Source organism: Meriones unguiculatus, chromosome 21 (assembly GCF_030254825.1).
Source record: "Meriones unguiculatus strain TT.TT164.6M chromosome 21, Bangor_MerUng_6.1, whole genome shotgun sequence".
Lineage (NCBI taxonomy): Eukaryota > Metazoa > Chordata > Mammalia > Rodentia > Muridae > Meriones > Meriones unguiculatus.
Genome location: NC_083368.1, coordinates 10,085,100 through 10,092,968, shown reverse-complemented (window position 1 = coordinate 10,092,968; position 7,869 = coordinate 10,085,100). Strand labels below are relative to the sequence as shown.

The following is a 7,869-nucleotide window of genomic DNA, read 5'->3' as shown; positions in this document are numbered from 1 at the left end:
GGAACCATACCAATCCAAAAGAAGCCTGCTTCACAAGCGCCAATTCTGTGTTTGTAAACTGTATTTCCCTGTATGTGTTCCCATCAGTTTCCCTCAACCTTAGCGATAAAACCTCAGCATCACCACCTTTGCTCCTTTTAGCATTATATACCTCACTGGCCTTCACACTTCCTGGTTCTCAATATAGCTGAGATGAGAATTTCCCTGCTCTAAGCAAATCATTTAACCACCCCTTCTTATTCGAACATAATTCTGCTGCCACTTGTCTGCTCCTAAAAATCCCCTCACCTCACCAGTGTACCTTGACTCCAATATCTTTTGTCTAGCTAATAAGCTACCCAAGTCATCCTTCCTTTTGATACTTGGGGAAATTTTCTTTCAGCGCTCAGAACAGAAACAACAGGACTGAGGTTTCTTTGCACTGAGTAATGGTTCTGTCTTACCAGCTCTCTCAAACCCTGAAGAAATTTCGGGTCATCTGGACATTCTTCAGGACTGCTTAGTTGTACCGACAGCTACTTTGACTGTTGTGGTTCCCTGAAGTCAAAGACTAGACCTCCTGGCTGCTACCAAAGGAAGGCAGTGTGTCCTTCTACACCAGAAAATCTACACAGGTTCAAGACAGGGCCCAGAGACTTAGGGAGCAGGCTCAGAAAATGAAGCTTCAAGCCTCCTTCTCAGGGTGGGCTCTTGTTTCCCTCCCATCCTGGCTCCTCCCTTTACACATACCTTTCCTATTTCTTACCCTTATGTTTAAGTTTTTACTCTGCCTTTTAAATTTTTTACGGAAGTTCCTCCTGGATCAAATAACAGCTTGGTTCACCACAAAGGATGAAGTTACTTCAGACCCAACAACTTCCAAACAAAAGCCCTTATGCAAACAGGAAGTAAGAAGACAGAAGACAATGCCCCCACGTACATATGTATATGTGTGTGTTTACATATGTATGTGTGTATGCATGTATTCATATATGTATGTATGTATGTATGTGTGTATGTATGTATTTTCATATGCTAAGCTATGGGGTTTGGGGACACCAACCTCTCAGACAAATAAGAGTATCCTCTCGCCATCTGAGAGAACACTATGTCGATTTTTTGCATTGTCCTCCAATTTACATCTTACAAATGGGATCTCATGAGGTTAAAAAGCTGCTGTACAACAAAGGACACCATCATTCAATTGGAGAAGCAGCCTACAAAATGTGAAAAATCTTTAGCAGCTACACATCTGAAAGAGGATTAAATCAAGACAATGAAATAAACTCAAAAATTAAACACTCAATTAAAAATAGGGCAGGAAACAAAACATAGAACATTCAAAAGATGAAACATAGATGAGTGAAAAACATTTTAAAGAAATTTTTATTTTATTTTTTAATTTTAATTTTTATATTAATTAGAGTTTATTCAGTTTGTATCCCAGCTGTAGCCCCCTCTCTCATTCCCTCCCAATCCCACCCTCCCTTCATCATTTCTTCCCATGCCCCTCTCCAAGTCCACATTTTTAATGTGTCCAATATCATTAACCATCAGGGAAATGCAAAGTAAAACTACTTTGAGATTTCTGTCAGAAGGACTGAGAAAAAAATAATAAGATGACAAATGCAGGACTGGTGTGTGGAAAGGGGAACATTTATTCACTGTTGGTGGATGCAAACCATTGCAGCCACTGTGAAAATCAGTGTAAAGTTTCCTCAAAAATCAAAAAACAGATCTACAACATGAGCCAGTTATATTACTCTTGGGCATATACCCAAAGGATATTTCACTATAGAAATATGTTTTCATCCATATTCGTTGCCGCTCTACTCACAGTAGCCAGGAAATAGGAACATCCTAGACATTGAACAATGGATAAGTGAATAATAAAAAATGTGGTACATTTACATAGTGGAATATTATTCAGCTGTCAAGAAAAGAAAAATAAACTGCTAAAATTCACAGTTAAATGGATAGATCTAGAAATAGTCATTCTGAGCAAAGTAATCCAGACCTCAAAAAAGAAACATCACATGTCCTGTATTATGTGTGGACGTTGGCTTAGAATCTTTATCTATTTCACTTGGATTACTCACAGACGTCAGGAAATCATTAAGACTCTGAGTGGAGGGTGTCTTTCAAAAGAAGGGAGATACAACACAGTGATATAAAGGGGAACACAGTAATAACGAAACAGAAAGGATTAGACAGATTAGATAGGATGGGGAGATGGAAGAGAAATGTAAGTGGGAGTCTGGGGAAGGATAACTAACTGGAAAGCCCTTCTGAAAAAGTCCTGTGAAATACTACTAGTACAGGTATCCGACTGTATAAACATGTACAAAACCATGTTTCACTAGAGTTACTTTGTAGCTGTGCCCCTCCTAGACGCCACAGGCTAGCAAGTGAAAAGCACAATGTCAGGGATGCGTTGCTGCTGTTCGTTTGTTTCTGTTTGTGTTTTTGGAGACTCCGTTTCTCTGTGTAGCCCTAACTGTCCTGGTCCTTGCTCTTGTAGACCAGGCTAGCCTCAGAGATCTCCCTGGCTCTGCCTCCCAAGTGCTGGGATTAAAGTTGTGTGCCACCAACACCGGGCTGGGTTGTTTCTATATTGAAATGATTTTAGTCAGGCTTTAGATACTGGCCAGTTGCAGGAAAGAGATTTTGCCTTGCCCTTCAGTTCCTTCTTATCAGGACACAATGTTACAAATGAAATGTTGGCTTTGATGTATGAGTGAAGGTGGCCACCGCCTTTTTTAGTTTGTCTGGATTGTGTGTGTGTGTGTGTGTGTGTGTGGTGTTGTACTATCTTTTTTTGTTCTCTCTTGTTGGTTGAGTTTGTGTTTTCACGTTTGTTACAGAGATGGAAATTCAAACTGAAGACAGCAAACTGCCCCTGAGCTCCACACGACATTTTCAGGATTTCTAGGAAGTAGACTATTCCAGCTCCTGCTGCACGCCCCACGGTTCTGCGGAGTCTGAGCAATGCATGGAACAGCTCGCGCTTCTCAGACTTGGCCAACATTCCAGCCTCAATTTCCATTCACTGTCTTATAGGAAAGGGTGTTTACAGCAAATGTGATTTACCTTGAATGCCAATAGGCCAAGCCTTCAATTTTCAGAATCATGTTTGAGGGTCCCAGAATGGGGGTAAGCCAGAGAGTGTACCTAATGCCTCGTCTTTCCTCCCACAACGCATGACAGAAGTGACATGAATTGACTCTGGAACAATCTTGAAAACTAAGTTTATTTATTCGATTTTAGTATTTATATTTTCCTGTCCTTAAAAAAGAAAACACATGGAATCTCATAAGTTAGAATGTGGTATCTAGATAATTCTGCATCTGTAAGTGCTGCTTTGACAAGCTCTGGTCAGCCGTGTGCCACACTCAGGGGTGTGCGTGATGCTCTGCGAAGATGAGGCTGGAACACAGGGCAGGACTGTGTTCAGTCCCTGGCCCATGGGGAGCTCTCAACATTTCAGCCAATTCATGTGACTTTCACTTCCTGACATTTAACAATATTTCTTTACCCCAAAGGCTGGGGAACAAAACCGTCCCACAGATGCATGCTGTGTCGTTCTTCTCAGGGTCTGAAGAGGCAGGCAGGAAAACAGTAGTCACACTTTTTGAAATCTGGAAAAATAGACAATAATTCTTTTTCCATACATTTAGCCACTCAAATAGTCTAGAAATAGGAAAAAAACACATTTGGCTTTGCTACCTCCTCCACCCCTAGTCTGAATATTTCACTGGGCAGAGTTTGGGTTTTCTAAGTAACTGATTTTGATAGGAATCTAAATAAGATACCCAAGCTGGTAAAGGAAGCTCAGTGGACTTCCTCTGGAGACCTTCCTTCCCCAGCTCCTCAGCGGGCACAAATGGAGGAACAGGTGGGCTTAAACACTTCCTCCTTGTCAAAATAAAGAGGAACTGCCGTGTGCCCTGATTTCAAATACGACTCATTGAATGACAGCTCCTCACCTTGGTGAAACGTTGGTGAAAGATAATCCAGTCTCCATATTGGTGTTGTCCCACCACACCCCACTGTCCTTCACTTTGCAGCTGATTTTTACACCGTTTTCGGTGGGAAAACCCTTCATCTCCGTGTCCACTGGCCTCACCCGAGTGCTGCGTGAGCTTCTTTTAACGGGTGGGAAAGAGGCTGAGCTCGCATCCTCTTAGACTTTTTACAAATTCATATTTGCATTATTTTCATTTATTTATCACTGAAGACTATTTTTCAAAGTAAAAGAAGCTCTTTATGGTTGATAAGTTGCCTCTGGATATGATTTCTCTGGAAAAGCAAAAAGCATCCAGCGGTGTTTCATGGATAACTTGTAGACTCCAAAATGCACAGGCAGATTTTTTTGTTGGACGTTTTCATGGATCAATGCTACCACAGATTAAATTTGTGTTAAATTTTAACTGATAGGTTTGTTTTCCTAGTAGAAACAAGTACTCTCACTGACTATTTTAATCTTGCAAACCAGGATTTTTTTTTTTCAGACAATAGACCTCTTTCAAGAAACAGAACAGAACTCAAGCAGCCATGCAAATGAGATGTGAAAGTGTACCGCGCAGAAATGCAAACGAAGAGCTTTCGGTCATCACATAGGGACTAGTATCTATGAGAAGCCCGACAATCCTTTAGAAACAGGAGACCCCAAAAGAGGAAATGGTGAAGCGCTGGGTGTTAGACACTAGTTCTACGGAGGGGACTCATTGTCATACACCAGGGTGCAGAGCGTATAATGAGCAGAAGGCGAGTGCTGGAGGGGGACCCAGGTGAGAGGGCGCAGAGTGAAGGACTCTCCTGGGAGACTGACTCGAAGAAGGAAGGCGCACTCGTAGCAGTGAGAAAAGGCGTGACTGGACTCTTTCCCCAGCGAACTGTGGGGTAAGACTAAGAATAAAGAGCAGGCAGCAACCTGTACACACTGTGACTGCAACTTGAAGCTTTATGCAAATATGTTGGATTTATACACAGAGAGCTTATCAAACAACGCCACACGGAAGCCTTCACGGGCTGAGCTGTGCAGTCTGTGTGAGACATGAAGGCTTGGTGGAGGAAGTAGCTCTCGCTGTCTTGTGACTCATCCTAGAAACCACAGTGCAGACACGAACGGAGAAGAGACACCGCTCAAGACAGTGGCTCTCTTGGCTGCGTAGGTAAGTCGTGAGAATTCTTCGTTCTTTCCCCTGTCTTCCCCAGCTTGCGACTGTTCTGTGACCTGTGTGCTCCACCTTATGGGCTCACTATGAGCTTGTGGATCATGTGGAAATCCATCGACAATCTGGAAGATCTGTAGATGCAGGTTTTAAAAATTCCCCAAACTAAGTTGATCATTGTTGGAGGAAAAAAATCCAACTTTGATCCTACATTATTACGTTTTCAGAATTCTCCCAGGTTTGCTGTTGTCTTGGGGTTGGGTTTGTTTGTTTTGTTTGTTTGTTTGTTTGTTCTGTTAGCGTATAAGACAATTTAAAATTTCATTTATGGACTTTTTTTTTAAGTTCGGGGTTTTACTTGCATCACATTCTATCACTTACAGGCATATCTTGTTGAAATGTGTCCATGCTTGTCTAGGAATTACCTTTTTATCACCATTTGGCTTTAAAGATAATTTAAGAGATTTACCTCACTTTGGAAATTTGAACTCAAACTTCCTAACCAGTGGTGTAGTTATTCCGTATGATCAGGTGTTAACAAAAGTCAAGCCTCTAACATGGCATTTAGTTGGTTTTTGATAGAAAATAGAGGTCCCTGCTTACTGCTTCAAAATTACACATTCAGTGTTTTAAATCAGCAACTTAGTCAATAAAGCTTCATCTATTTCTCTCTTCATCTAAACCTTTCACTCCAAACTGGTAAATTTTCCAGATCATAGCTAAAAATGACCCACACCTGGGCGCTATAAAATGACGTCAGTGAACTCTCCATCCCCTAACTGTTGGTGAGCAATGGCTGCTGTTACAGGGTGCCAAGGTGTGCGAGACCTTTGTCTCCTGTGGACAGGCGCCCCTCAGCAGCTCTCTGCATCCAGCCTCTGCATTTTAAAGTTCCAGCGTCTACACAAACAAGGAGCAAATATTGCGCCATGTACACTGCAATTGATGGGTTGGTGGTCCCCTAACTATAAAGGGACTATTGGCAAGATTGCTTTTAGTTGTGGACTTCAGGCTCAAGTTACTGCAGAATTACTAGACATGTGAAAAGAACTTGGCAGGAAACCACAAGTATCTTTGAGTTCCACTATCTTTTGTTGAAGTGTGAGAGCTCACTTGGGCCACTGTTGTTAAATAAAGTATGAAACTGCCTTTGCAATTGACCATCAGTGGTGGAATCATGGCCAAGATGCAGAATTTTTTAAACATCCTTAAGAAGAAGACCATCCCACTCAAGACTGAACTATAGACACTATAGAAGATGTAAAGGCCCAGATACAGGATAAGGAAGGCCTTCCTCCTGATCAGCAAAGGCTCTTACAACCAGCCAGAAGATGGAGGCTCTTTGTCTGCCTACAACACTCAAAACCAGTCCACCCTTCGTCTTGTGCTGAGACTTCCGGTGGTAATAAAACATGGAGGAAATCTTACACAATTCCCGAGAAAAGCAAGCACAAGGGGAAGAAGGTTAGGTTGAGTATAGAGAAATACTGGAATGTGGATGGAAATGGCAATATTAGTCACCTGGGTCGAGAGATGAATACGGGGCTGGAGTTACCATACCCACCCACTTTGACAGCTTGCTGTGGCAAGCAGTGTGTCACTGCCTGCTTCAACGAACCAGGAAACAGGAGCTGTATCCCAAAAGTTTCCTCCTCTTGCCTATGACACCTTTATTAAGAGGTTTAATGTAGCAGGGCGGTGGTGGCCATGCCTTTAGTCCTAGCATTTGGGGAGGCAGAGGGAGGCAGATTGCTGTGAGTTCGAGGCCAACCTGGTCTACAAAGCAAGTCCAGGACAGCCACCACGGCTACACAGAGAAAACAAACAAACAAACAAAAATCTTTAACATAGCAGTTTAATATTAACCTCTTTCTGCCTGCGGGAATGGACTTTGGATTTCTATCATCCTTTTGGCATACAGACTAAAAATATTAGACTATATTTTAACTGTATTCTCTTAGTCAAAATAAGACACCTACCTAATCAAATTTGAATGGTTATACCATAATTCATATTCTATCAATAATCACACTAAAACTGCCTTTTTGTTGACTGCTCCCATATTTTTCTTAAAATCAGCTGAAAATATCAGTGGTATGTAAAGTAAAATTAGCTGCAAATCTAATAGACTAGAAGTACAAAAGAGAGAGTGTCTCTAAAAAGCACCATTAACTCATGCAAAATATTGTGTCCCAACAAGCTTAGCAAATGCTAAGAATGTAATCTTACCTTGGGTAGAAATCATTGTAAGTTCGTAGGTAGAAGTTTTACCCAGGGCCTTTAGTGCTCAGTCGTGTGCTGAGCAAATGTGTATGTTATTTTCCAAATTTCTAGCTACTCAATCAGGAACTTTACATGATTTCACTTGGAGTGTTAAGAAAGTAGATAAACTTTTTACTTTTTGTTCTCTTCAGGGAGTAAATGCCATTTGCTCTACATGAAATTCTTACAACAGCATGGGAGCAGAAAGTTCAGAAATGAAACCACCAGAAAAAAAAAAAAAAAAGAAGGAGCCCCGCATGATGCTCGAGGTCTCCGACTCTGTTCAAATCAGGTTCAGTCAAATCATAGCCAAATAACCTGAGCAGCATTTTTCATTTGTTTTGGTTTGTTGGGACAAGGTCTCTCTATGCAGCTGTGGCTGTTCTAGAACTCACGTAACTCATGCTGGCCTAGAACTCACGGAGACATCATCTGCCTCTGCCACTGACTGTTG

At 41.6% G+C, this 7,869-nt stretch overlaps 1 protein-coding gene across 4 annotated transcripts in view; it reads left to right on the top strand.

Annotated features, from left to right (window-relative positions):
* Positions 1–4,924: 4,924 nt before the first annotated feature.
* Hpgds (hematopoietic prostaglandin D synthase) overlaps positions 4,925–7,869 on the top strand; it is a 31,323-nt gene continuing 28,378 nt past the window's right edge. For 2 of the 4 annotated variants that reach the window (XM_021661770.2, XM_060374008.1), the window contains exon 1: positions 4,926–5,153. The gene's annotated coding sequence lies outside the window, so the exon portion shown is untranslated. Of the gene's footprint in view, positions 5,154–7,869 lie in introns of all 4 variants that reach the window. The other 2 variants (XM_021661769.2, XM_021661768.2) reach the window with 2 other exon arrangements.